The 13,992-nt window shown below is 36.4% G+C and overlaps 1 long non-coding RNA gene across 1 annotated transcript; it reads left to right on the top strand.

Annotated features, from left to right (window-relative positions):
- Nucleotides 1-731: 731 nt before the first annotated feature.
- On the top strand, nucleotides 732-13,992 carry LOC111551062. Its single transcript, XR_002734260.1, has 3 exons — nucleotides 732-851; nucleotides 5,849-5,927; nucleotides 11,758-13,992. It is a non-coding gene; the product is annotated as an uncharacterized LOC111551062 (long non-coding RNA).

Below are 13,992 nucleotides of genomic sequence, written 5' to 3'. Positions count from 1 at the left end.
CAGCAATGAAACTGCTTATGCAGTGTAAAGATAAATTGAGAGCAACAGGTCCTTTTTCTCAGGAGTTTGCCCTGAATAGCAGTCCAAACTAGATCTAATATTGGGAGAACAGCATTCATTGAGATTAACTGACCTACTCTTTAGGAAACATTTGCTTTCCTGGATAAAATAGTGTATTAAGCATGTTTACATCATGTGTTAAAAATGTTATACTCATTTAATCTTAAACTATATGTAAATTTATAAAATATATAAACAATGATAAAGCTCCCATGTTTATTTCCTAAAGAGTACTGTTAAGAGTAATACATCTTTAATATGTCCAATCAAGAGGCCATTTCATAGAATTATGGTTTTTTTTTTTGTTGTTGTTCATTTGTTTTGTCTCCAAGTGATAATCATTGGGAGAGTCAAAACAAGCAGAATTTGTGGTATGCCGACATCTTATAAGATTGTCCTTGGACATTTTAATTCGCCAAAGTTTGGACCCCCTGATACTATAGCTCTTTCCTTGGCCTACTACCCCCAGGCATCTTCTCACAGTGCCCAGACCCTTATTCTCCTGAGACCGTTCTTTCTCCTCTTTTCTCACCCTCCCTCTGCCTACTCCTATGAAGCAGCAAAAATATTCTCCTAGACCCAGACTGAGCAGCTTAGTTCTTGTCTCTGAAGCCTTGGTTAGCATCAGCCATGTGGCATCCTAAGAACCTTACCTTCTACTCCATTTTTTTTCAAGGTTTTAAAGTTTCTTTCAAAGAAAGACACTTTTCTCTCTTAGAGAAATTCTGCTGCCATCTATAAAGAAATACGTTCTCCACGTTTCACAAGGGAATGAATAAATTCATGAATAGGTAAGTAGAGATGGTGAATGCAGGCTGCTGTTCCAAAAAATCTAGTGATAATACAAAGGAAAGAAGTGTGCAACAGTTGTAGAAGGTGGTAAGGTAATGGGATATAGAAGTCAGACGAGTGACAGAAATTGGGAATTCAGAAAAGATGCAGGTTAGTCGCGGAGGCAAGTGCTGAAGAGGAGGGAGGGGCTGGTCTCCAAAGCAGAGTAGGGCTGGAGGACCAGCCTAGAGCAGGAGGAGACAACACTTCAGAAGTTGCTATTGAGGGAAGTTTGCAGGTAGAAGAGAAGGAGATGAGTCGTATCATCGTAAAAAATACCACCTGGTGAGAATAAAAGTGAAAGCAAATAAAGGAGTGTGAATATTGACTCAAGTAACTTTCATGGGAAATGGGAAAGAGAATTGGAAAAGTAAAAGGAAAGCCCTTAGACCTCAGCTGAGACAACAAACCTAATAGGCATAGTAGAGAGATTTCTTCCAACAATCTTCTCCTGTTTTTCCTGTTAATGATAACTCTTAAGAGTTACCATTTTCATGGTTACAAAATATTTCATCAAGTAGATGTATGATAATCTATCAAGATTACTCAATTTCTTTTCAAACGAATTTAAATGTGGTATTTTTAAAAAGACAACTAAGCATACTTTAATTACCTGTAAGAATATTGTCTACCTACAAATAATTAAAGTCCCTAAAAAAGGAAGCAAAACATTTGTCTTTTCTGCCAGCATTATTCCTTTCTTCAGCAAAACACTGTAATTTAAAAATATATACAGAATCGTTTATTTTTTTTATTATGGTAACATATACATAACACAAAGTATGACATTTTAACCATTTTAAGGGTACAATTCAGTGGCATTAATTGCATACATACTATTGTGCAAACACCACCACTATCTGTTAACAAAGCTTTTCCATCACCCAAAACAAATTCAATAACCATTAAGCAGTAACTCCCCTTTATCCCCTCCACCTTTAACCTATTTTCTGTCTCTATAAATTTGCCTATTCCAGATATTTCATATAAGTGGAATTATACAATACTTTGTCATTTGTCTGGCTTATTTCATTTAGTATAATGTTTTCAAGGCTCATCCATGTAGTAGCATACATCAAAACTTGATTTTTTCATGGCTGAATAATATTCCACTGCATGTGTATAAGATATTTTGTTTATCCATTTCTTGGTTGATGAACACTTGGGTTGTTTCCACCTTTTGGCTATTATGAATAAGGTCACAATAAACGTTCATGTACAAATATCTCTTGAGTCTCTGTTTTCAATTATTTGGGGTGTATATCTCAGAGCTGAATTGCTGAGTTGTATGGTAATTCTATGGTTAGCCTTTTGAAAAACTGCCATGCTGGTTTCCACAGTGGTTGCATCATTTTACATTCCCACCAGTAATGTGCAAATGTTCCAATTTCTCCACATCCTTGTCAACACTTGTTATTTTCTGTTTGGGTAGTTTGTTTTGTTTTTTCTTAATCTTACAGCTATCCTAGTAAGTGTGAAATGGTTCCTCATTGTTGTTTTGATTTGCATTACCCTAATAACTAAGGATGTTGAACATCCTTTCATGTGCTTATTAGCCATTTGGACATTTTTTTTGAGAAGTGTCTATTCAAGTATTTTGTCCATTTTTAAATCATGTTGTTTGTCTTTTAAGGATCCTTTTGGATTCAGTTTGCTAGTGCTTTGTTGAAGATTTTTGCTTCAATATTCAGAAGGGATATTGGTGTGCACTTTTTTGTGATGTCTTTATCTGACTGGTATCAGGTTAATGCTGACCTCACAGAAAAAGTTTGAGAAGAATTGGTGTTAACTCTTCTTGAAATATTTGGTAAAGTTCACCAGTGAAGCTATCTGGTCCTGGACTTTTCTTTGTTGGGAGGTTTTGATCACTGATTCAATCTCTCGACTTGTTATAGTCTAGTGAAATTTTCTATTTCATCTCGAGTATGTTTGGTTAATTTGTGTGTTTATCCAGTTCATCCAGATTATCCAAAGCTGGCAGTAATGTCCCTATTCTCATTTTAAATTTTAATCATTTATCGTTTGTGTCTTTTTCCCTTTGTCAGTTTAGCTAAAGGTTTGTCAATTTGATTACTTTTTTTACAGAGCCAAATTTTGGTTTTACTGATTCTTTCTATTGTTTATTCTGTTTTATTGATCTCTGCTCTAATCTTTATTTCCTTCCATTGGCTAGTTTTGGGTTTGGTTTACTCTTCCTTTTCTAGTTTCTCAAGGGATAAAGTTAGGCCATTGATTATCTTTTGTTTTTTTCGAATATAGGAATTTACAGTAATAAGTTTTCCTCTGAGCACTGTTTTTGCTGCATCTTACGCTTTAATATATGTGTTTTAGTTTTCATTATTAAACATCTTATGTTAGGCTGGGCATAGTGGATCATGCCTGTAATCCCAGCACTTTGGGAGGCCGAAGTGGGCAGATCACCTGAGGTCAGGAGTTCGAGACCAGCCTAGCCAACAGGGTGAAACCCCGTCTCTACTAAAAACATGAAAAATAGCCAGGCATGGTGGTGGGCATCTGTGATTCCAGCTACTCAGGAGGCTGAGGAAGGCGAGTCACTTGAACCTAGGAGGTGGAGGTTGTAACGAGCCAAGATCGTGTCACTGCACTCCAGCCTGGGTGACAGAGCAGGAGTCTGTCTCAAAATAAACAAATCTTATGTTTTAATATGTTGGTTTTCATTTTCATTATTTTCTAATTTTTCTTGTAGTTTCTTCTTTGACCAATGAGTGTTTGGTAGTGTGTAGTTTAATTTCAATATATTTGTGGATTTTGCAGTTTTCCTTTGATTTTGATTTGTAGCTTCATTCTACTTGGTCAGAAAAGATACTGTGTATGATTTCAACTTTTTAAAATTTATTCACTTGTTTTGTGGCTTAACATGTAATCTATCCTAAAGCATCTTCTATGTGCCCTTAAGAAAAATATATATTCTTCTGTTATTGGGTAAAATGTTCTATATACTCATGTTAGGTCTAGTTGGCTTATTCAAGTCTTTTATTTTGTGACTTATCTTCTGTCTAGATATTCTATTCATTTTTGAAAGTAAGATATTGGAGTCTCCAACTATTATTGTACAACTATTTGTTTCCCTTTAATTCTGTCAATATTTGCTTGAAATATTTTGGGTCTCTGTTGTTTGGTGCATATATGTTTATGATTATAAGTTTTTGATGATATACATATTTATCTATATATCAATATATAATGCCCTTCTTTGTCATTGTAACAGATTTTGACTTGAAGTTTTTTTACCTAATATTAGTATAGCCTCCTCAGCTCTCTTTTGGTTCTATTTGGATGTAATATCTTTTCCATTCTTTCACTTTCTACTTATTTGTGTCTTTAAATTTAAAGCGACTCTCTTACAGACAACATTTATCCATTCTGCCAATCTCTGCCTTTGAGTGAATAGTTTAATCCATTTATATTTAAAATACTCATAATGAAGTACTTCTGCTATTTTGATACTTGTTTTCTGTATGTCTTATACTTTTTTCCTCTCTCATTTTCTCCATTATTGCCTTCTTTTATGTTTAGTTGATATTTTTGTAGTGAACCATTTTGATTCTTTTCATATTTCCTTTTCTATCTTTTCCTATATATCCAATTTCCTATAGATTTTTTAGATATTTTCTTTGTGGTTACCATAGCAATTACATCTAATGCCCTAAATTTAAGGCAATATATTTTGAATTGATACCAACTTAACTTCAAAACATTCAAAAACTATACTACTGCACATCTTTATCTTCTCCCTTTATGTTGTTAATGTCTTTTTACATCTTTAACATTGTGTCCCCAACAGGAGATTTATTATTTTTACATATGTGTATGTTAAATTGTATTAAAAATAAATGGTAGAGTTACAAACAAAAATTAAATAGCACTTGTTTTTATATTTGCCCTACCTTTACTGTAGGCCATTATTTTCTTCACGTGGCTTTGAATTGCTGGCTAGTGTCTTTTCATTTCAACTTGAAAGACTTCCTTTGCATTTCTTGTTGGATTCAGCTTTTGTTTATCTGAATATATCCTAACTTTTCCATCATTTTGAAGGACAGTTTTGCTAGATATAAAATTTCAGTTAATAGGTTTCATTTTCTTCCACCCACTTAAATATGTCACTCCACTGTCTTCTGGCTTCCATGTTTTCTGATAAGAAATGGGCCTTTAATTTTAATGAGGATTCCTTGTATGTGATGAGTTACTCCTTTCTTGTTTGCTGCTTACAAGATTCTCTACCTTTGGCTTTTGATGGGTTGGTTAGAATGTCTTAGTGTAGGTCTTTTTGAGTTTATCCAACTTGGAGTTCACTCAGTTTCTTGGATTTGTAGGTTACTATATTTAACAAAACTTTGGAAGTTTCTGGCTATAATTTTTCAAATACTAGTTCTGCTCCTCTCTTTGTCATCATAACACATATGTTGGTCTTCTTGATGATGACGCACAGGTTCTTTCGGCTCTGTAAACTCTAAAAAAAAAAAAAAATTAACAGACCTTATTTTCAATGCCATTTTAGGTTTACAGTGAAATGCAGTGGAGTTACAGAGAATTCCCATATATTCCTTACCCTCACACATATACAGCCTCCCCCACTATCAACATCTTACACCAGAGCGGTACATTTGTTACTATCAATGAACCAACAATGACATATCATTATCAAGCAAAGTCCATAATTTACATTAGAGTTCACTCATGGTGTTATACATTCTATAAGTTTTGACCAATGTATAATGAAATGTATCTACCATTATATATCATAAAGAATAGTTTCCCTGCCATAAAAATCTCCTGTGCTCCATCTATTCTTCATTACTTCCCCTCATCTGACTGGAATCACGCAGTCCGTAACCTTTTCAGATTAGCTTCTTTCACTTAGCAATATGCACTTAAAGTTTGATATAGTTTGGATATTTCTCTCTGCCTGAATCTCATGTTGAAATGTAATCCCCAGTGTTGGAGGTGGGGCCTGGTGGGAGCTGTTTGGACCATGGAAGCAGATCCTTCGTGAATGGCCATCCCCTTGGTAATAAGTGAGTACTTGGTTCACATGAGATCTGGTCATTTAAAAGTGTGTGGCATCACCCCTCCACCTCTCTCTCTCCTGTTCCTGCTCTGGCCATGTGATGTGCTTGCTCTCCCTTCACCTTCTGCCATGATTGCAAGCTTCCTGAGGATTCCCTGGAAGCCAAGCAGAAGCCAGCATCATGCTTCCTACAAAGACTGCCGAACCATGAGCCAGTTAAAACTCTTTTCTTTATAAATTACCCAGTCTTGGGTATTTCTCTGTAGCAATGCAAGAATGGGTTGACACAAGGTTCAACCATGCGTTTTTTTGGCTTGATAGCTTATGTCTTTTTAGCATTGAATAGTATTCCATTGTCTGTGTGTACCACAGTTTATTTATCCATTTACCTTGTATTAGTCTGTTTGGGCTGCTATAACAAAATAGTACAGACTGGACTGGGCACAATGGCTCATGCCTGTAATCCCAGCACTTTGGGAGGCCGAGGCAGCAGACTGCTTAAGCTCAGGACTTGAAGACCAGTCTGGGCAACATGGTGAAACCCTATTTCTACAAAGAATACAAAAAATTAGCTGGGCATGGTGGTGCGTGCCTCTGGTCCCTGTTACTCAGGAAGCTGAGACAGGAGGATCACTTAAGCCTGGGAGGTGGAGGCTGCAGTGAGCTGAGATCATGCCACTGCACTCCAGCCTGGGTACCAGAGCAAGACTCTGTCTCAAATTTTTTTAAAATAGGAAAAAAAAATATAGATGGGGTGTCTTAAACAACAGAAATTTACTTTCTCACCGTTCTGAGGCTTGAAATCCATGACAACAGTGCTGGCAAATTCACTTTCTGGTGAGGGCTCTTTCCCTGGCTTTATAGGCAGCCATCTATTTTTCTGTCTTTTTTTTTTTTTTTTTTTTTTTTAATGTCCCCACATGGCCTTTCCTCGTGTATAGAGAGGGGAATAGAGAATGCTCTGGTATCTCTTCTTGAGAACACTAATCTTACCAGATCAGGGCTCCACCCTTAACCTGCACTACTTCCTTAGAGACCCCATCTCCAAATACAGCCACACTAGGGGTTAGGACACACTAGGGGAAGGGTACATAAAAGGGCCTCTTGGTTACTTTCAAGTTCTGGCAATTATTAATAAAGCTGCTGTAAACATTCAAATGCAGGTTTTTGTGTGGACATAAGTTTCACCTGATTTGGGTAAATAACAAAGAGCCCAATTGCTGGATGGTATAGTAAAAGTATATTTAGTTTTGTAAGAAAATTGCCAAACTGTCTTTCAACATAGCTATACTGAACCCATGCCTGTAATCCTAGCACTTTGGGAAGCTGAGGTGGGAGGATCACAAGCTCAGGAATTCAAGATCAGCCTGGGCAACATAGTGAGAACTCATCTCTAGTTAAAAAAGACAAAAAAAAATGTGGCTATACAACTTGCATTCCAACAAATGAAATTTTCTTCATTCTTTTTCCTTTCTGCTCCTCAGGCTCAGATTTCAATGGCCTTATCTTCAAGTTCACTGACTCTTCTGCTTGCTCGGTTCTGTTGCTGAAGCCACCTAGATTGTTTTATTTTTATTTTTCAGCTTCAGAATTTCTGTTTGGTTCCTTTTTATAATTACTGTCTCTTTGTTGACACTCTCATCTTGTGCAGACATCATTTTCCTGGCTTCCTTTAGTTCATTGTCAATGTTTTCATTTCCATGTTTAGCATTTTGAGCATATTTAAGACAATTGTTTTAAAGTATTTGTTTAGTAATTCCAATGTCTGGACTTCCTCAGGGACAGTTTCTATCCATTTATTTTGTTCCTTTGAATGAGCTATACTTTGTTTCTTTCAATGCTTTGTAATTTTTGTGTGTGAGCTTGAAAAGTGGCCATTTGGCTCCTATGATGTGGTAACTAGAAATTAGATTTTCTTCACTTTCCTAGGGTTTGCTGTTTTCTGGTTCTTGAAGGCTGTAGCAGTCAGTTTATTTGATGCCTGTCTCAAACATTATTTCAAAGACTGTATTCCTTGTCAATATGGTCACTGAAGACTCTGTCCTTTAGCCTGTGTTCAGCTAGTGTTTTGGCAGATTTCCTCGAATACTGGAAACTCTCACAGTCTTTGCAAATTGGCTCTAAGCCAGGGCTCCACTTCAATTCTTAGTCAGGCTTGCACTGTGCTAAGGGATCAGCCTAAAATGAAAGCTCAGGGTTTTCTCAGGTGTTTTCTAAGCATGTGTTTTGCCCTGGGCATGTGCATGGCTTTCTAAATTTCCATGTATACATGGTTGCTTTTGAATATTTTAAATTTCCCAAATAAACTCTCCCCAGATTTTGCCTTAGGCAGTCTTTTGCATGTTTCAACGGTAATCTCTGCCTCCAGGTGTCTAGAGTTATTACTTCAGTTTGCTGTGTTTTCCAGCTTTTTCTGCCCTAAGTTCTGAGTTAGACAAAACAGAGGACAGGATCTTGCATCAATCCTTCAGATAGCCCCTTGTATTAGTCTGTTTGGGCTACTGTAACAAAATACCACAGACTGAATAGCTTAAACAACATAAATTTATTTTTCACAGTTCTGGAGGCTAGCAAGTCCAAGATCCACATTCTGGCTGACTTGGTTTCTGCTGAGGGCTTTTTTTTTTTTTCTGGTTACAGATGATTGGCTTCTCTCTGCGTCCTTACATAATGGGGAGAGAGAGCTCTTCCTCTTCTTAGAAGGGCACCAGGTTTATTGGATAAAGGGCCCTACCTTTATCACCTCATTTTACCTTTATTACCTCCATAAAACCCCAAAAGGATAAGGTTGGGGGCTTTCCAAACACACAGAGGTTCCTAGAGGTTGGTATGCCTGGAGACAGCATGGAAGCTACATGCCATTTCTCCCATACCTTACATTATACATCTCTTCTATCTGGCTATTCATCTATATCCTTTATAATAAGTCAGTAAACATAGGTGAAGTATTTGCCCAAGTTCTGTGAGCCATTTCAGCAAAAATTAAAGGGAAACAAATAGTTGTACAATAATAGTTGGAGACTCCAATATCTTACTTTCAAAAATGAATAGAATATCTAGACAGAAGATAAGTCACAAAATAAAAGACTTGAGATGCTTCTCAATGGAGGATGAATAGAAACCAGAAAAGGTATCTACCACAGGTCCACCTTTAGATTTAGAAATACAACTTGAAATAAGAAAAAAAAATGCCACATTATGCAGCTACACAATTTGTAAGTCAATTAGTTCTTTACAATAACAGATGCAACATATACATTTATAAATAATGTACTCCTTTGGGATTTCAAACTAAAGAAACTTCAACTATTTCATTTACAACAGATGTTTCTGCTTCTGTTTCTCATCAATTGAGAAAACAATTAAGGAATTCTCTTGATTCTTATTCCAGGGAACTAGAGGAACAGAGAGTAACCCTAGGGATTCTAGCCTCGTAAGCTGAGAGTATTTTTCTAGATGACACAAGTTCCTCAGTGCACACGTGACAGTCTCTGCTTTCAAGCTAATACGCTGTGAGTCACACTGAGTCCTCTTCCCTTGAGGTTAAATGTATTTCCTAGACTTTTTTCTTTATTTCTTCCTCTGCTCTATTCTCTATCTGAACCCTATTCCTCTGTCAGTCAATTCAGAAAACAACACCAGCCGTTCCAATTGTCTCAAAATCTTGGTAAATTTTGTGAAGATGTAGCTGCAAGGAATAAAAACTGTTTAGAAAATCTTCCCTTAGGTTATACAGGGTGGCACTGTCAGGTATTTTCAACAGGAGATGAGAAGCTCTGTCTAAAAGCACAATGTTGCCAGAAGGATTTCCCTCATCTTTGTTTCCTGGTGTCCATTTTTCACTTACTTTTTAATTTAACATAGGAAATGAGGTGCATGAAGCTCTGTCCCTTTCTTCCCCCTAGAGTTCTTCTTTTTCTTACTCAGGGATCATCCACAACAACAAACAGTCTGATATCTAATTAGGCCAGTAGTTTCAACTGATTTGGGCTCACAGTTGAATAGCTGAAAACAAGAAACAACAATACGATTAAACTAGGGACCTTGTATTTAAGGCCATTCATCCACTACATAATCAGGACTTGAATCTCACACTAAGGCTGTGTCTTACTCATTCTAACATATATTACCTCTCAGGTTAGCCATGCCACAAAAATGTGCATTGTTAATAACTGCCTCATCTCTACCTTTGATGTTCCAGTATATAAAGCCTTCCCCTGTGTGCCCTAAGCTCTGCCCTCTGAAAGAGAAAGACATGTTTTCTGCCATTTATTTTCTTGCTATCGGGTGCAATTTTGCTCTAGGATGAACTCATAAGCTCAAATAACTGGTTAAATATATGTTTGTTATTAAGTTTGTTTAAGTACCTCTGTTACAATAAAGAAGAGCAGATACACTCAGCCACAGTTACAAATTAACTCATGAAAAGAAAAAGGAGCCAGTGATAATTATGCATTCTTTTAAAAGAGTAATAAATTTTCAACAGGCTAATAAAATGAGATCTGACATATAAGCTACCATTCCACCATACTCTTAAATCCAAACTGCTTGCTATGAATGATGCTACTATTTTATATAGTATACAGTAAAATCAGTAAATAAGTTGTCACTTCCTGAAAGATCTCCATGATATTCATGTAAAATACTTAATGCTTAACTGCTTAAACATTAGGTAGACCTCATCAGCCTAATTTAATTAAAAGAATGCTAATGCTGTATATATAAAGCACATTTACACATAATCTCATTGACTGCCTTTTGGAGTACATTGGGATTATTTTCCCCAGTTAGTGGATAGGGAAATTGAGATTCAGAAGGGGTAGGTGACTTATTACAGGTCATCCAGCTAATCAGTGATAAAACTGGGGGCACTGAAGGATAAGTACCTTGACTGGGCTTACCAAAGTGGTGGCTACAAAAAGGCTAGAGGTGTGTTTAAAAGTTTACAGGACAGCCATCCATTTTCAGTTGACTTTTTCAGGAAATGATTCAGTTTGAAAAGGAAGAATGCAAGAATCCTGCAAAAGAGGGCTTTGAGAGAATTTAGATCTGTAGATTCTGATCTTTGGATCGATTACATCAAAGGACAATTGAACTGCCCCCTTGGTAGACCTGAGAAATGCAGACAGACCTATTGGTGAGCCATGAAAATGCTGCAGGGAAAGTCATCAGAGGCATCTGTAGCTAAACATGCTATGCATCAGACTGGTCATTTGTGAAGAGAAATAATACAGCCTACTTTGTGAAATAGTATTGCAAGCCCTCTGGGCAAATTTGTATTATGAGTCAATCTGTAATTTGCTTGGAGATGGAAGACGAGATGGCTGTCTGGTTTTGAGACATGGTTTAATTTTGTGTTAACTCATTAATTTTTAAAAAATTTTGATTGAGGAAAAACAACTGGGGGCAGAATTCAAGTTTCAAGGATTCCATTCTATTCACCATGTTACTTCCACAACTGGCAAAGTTTAGCTCTCAGTAAGATTCACACTTCATTTCTCTATGAGAGATCAAAAAACCCTTAGATAATACAGGTATCAGGGAGCAAAGATAAACCTAACATTGTATGCTACCCACTAAAGTGTAAAAGATACACTTCATTCAATTATTCATTCATTCAAACAACAAATAATCGAACACCGGCATGTGTGCCAGGCATTGTGCTAGGCTCTATTATATCCAGCTGCATGAGTTACCTATTGTTGCATAACAAACTATCCTAAAACTTAGTGGCTTAAAACAACAATCATTTAAAAATTTAGTATTTCACCGCTTCTGTGGCTTAGGAATTCAGGAGCACCGTAGCTGAATGATTATGTCTCACGGTCTCTTTCTAGAGTTACAGTCAAGATGTTGACCAGGATGCATGCAATCATATGAAGGCCTGACTGGGGTTGGAGGATCTGCTTCCAAGCTCATTCACATGGCTATTGTCAGAAGGCTTCAATACCTCATCGACTGTTAGCTGGAAGCCTTAATTACTCACCATGTGAGCCTTTTTATAAGTTGCCTAAGTGACCTTATGACTCTGATATGACAGCTACCTGGCCCCAACAAGTAATCCTGGAGAAAGAATAAAAAGGCTGGCATGTTTTATAGTTTCCCCTCAGAAGTTACACTACATCATTTCCTCTGCATTCTATTCATGAGAACAAGTCATTTAATACAGTCCAAACTCAAGGTGAGGGGAATGAAGTTTGACCCTTTGAAGAAAGAAGTATCAAATAATTTGTGAACATATTTTAATTCTACCATATGAGTTAATAAAATTTAATTCATGAAATTTAACTTAATTATTATAAAGTGGTGTCAATATATTTGTAAAATGTAGGTATTTAAAGGGAAACAAAGTCTATTAAAGAAGACAATGTTTCAATGTTGTTGCTAGCTTGTTTGCATTTTGTCACCATTTTCGTCTCATTCTGTCTGTTAAAAAAATTCTCTATATAGTGCTAAATAAATGAAGACTTGGCCTATCTTACTATGTCAACTAAGAATTGGATTTGATACTTATAACAGACAATAACAGAATCTTATATAGAAGGGATATAGTCTTCCTCACCTAATAACAAATCCAGAAGTGGGACAGTCCAGAGCTGGTAAGTTGGCCCTCCAAAGCAACCACGGACCTAGGCACCTCCGGTGTCCTACATTATTAATAGTGCCGGTGTGGCTTTTGTTATTATGGGTGAAATATGTTTGCTCTACCTCCAGTATCATGTCCCTGTTTCAGGTTCAAAACAATAAAAGGGGTGGGTGCAGATCAAATGGCTAAAGCAATATTTCTTGAGCCTCCTCTACAGAAATTCACTTTTATTTAATTGATGGTCACATGGCCAGCCATGACTTAAGAAAGTCTAGGAGCATGAATATTTTTAACTGGACACACTGTCTCCCTGAGGAAATCAGAGTTCTACTAGTAAAGAAGAAAGGATATTGGTTTAGACAACCAGTAATGTCTACCGACCTACTCCAAGGAGCTTTAACATGCATTATTAAACACTAGATACAAGAAAAACAACAATACTGAGGTTTACTTGTGTTTCAAATATATTTCAAATGGGAGAATCTGGTCAGTTTTGAGTCCCACATATAAAGTATATTTTTCAAAGTAACCACAACTTTTATTCTCTAATTGAAAATGTTAAAGAATTGGCTGACATTAATGTTACTTCTAGGAATGTGTCCAAGGAGATAATTGCACAATTGTACAACAGCCTGTGGATAAGAATGTTCATCAGAGACTTTTTTATGATAGTAAAAACTTGGAAACATAAATGTCAATCAATAGAATACTGGTTGGATAAATGACGGTATATCCATTTAACAGACACTATGCAACTTTTAAAAATGATGTTATTCACGACTATTGTTCACTGTGCAGATAATAAGATCCAATTTATGAAATATTGTATTTATATGTCTATATGTGTTTCTATTCTTAAAGAGATGCCTAGAAGAATGTAACACAAAATTTAAGAAATGGTTATCTCTATATTATGGTATTTGGACAGATTTTAACTTCTTTGCATTTTTGTTTAAAATTTTTCAATTTGTTTGCATAAGCATGTATTGTTTTTATAAAACAATAGTTATTAGCTGGGTGCCACAGGCTGCGCCTGTAATCCCAACTACTGGGGAAGCTAATGTAGGAAGATTGCTTCAGCCCTCAGCCCAGTTGCTCGAGGCTGTTGTGTGCATGATCACACCTGTGAATAGCCACTGCACTCCAGCCTGGGCGACACAGAAAGACCATATCGCTTTTAAAAAAGAAAAAAAAAAAGCTATTTTCAAAGAAAGGCAGGGTGGGAGCAGGGCTGATTTGGTCCAGTATTGTTTCCAGCAAGTAATTATCCTGGATAAGGCTGTGGCTGACCTTATCTTAGGAAAGGGTTCTAATCTTTGCTCAATGGAAAAAAGTGTTATTCTTTATTCATTATAACTTTTAATAAAATTAAAACGAGAAAAGGAGTTGTGAGTTTTCATTTCTATTTGGAACACTGACCTCTGAAAGGGTCTCCCTTCCATGTTTTACAATGGGTGGAAAGATATTGTGGAAAGGTGGAGGGGGA

Source organism: Piliocolobus tephrosceles, chromosome 8 (genome assembly GCF_002776525.5).
Source record: "Piliocolobus tephrosceles isolate RC106 chromosome 8, ASM277652v3, whole genome shotgun sequence".
NCBI lineage: Eukaryota > Metazoa > Chordata > Mammalia > Primates > Cercopithecidae > Piliocolobus > Piliocolobus tephrosceles.
Note: the sequence above shows the minus strand (reverse complement) of the source record. Positions and strands in the feature narration are given on the sequence as shown.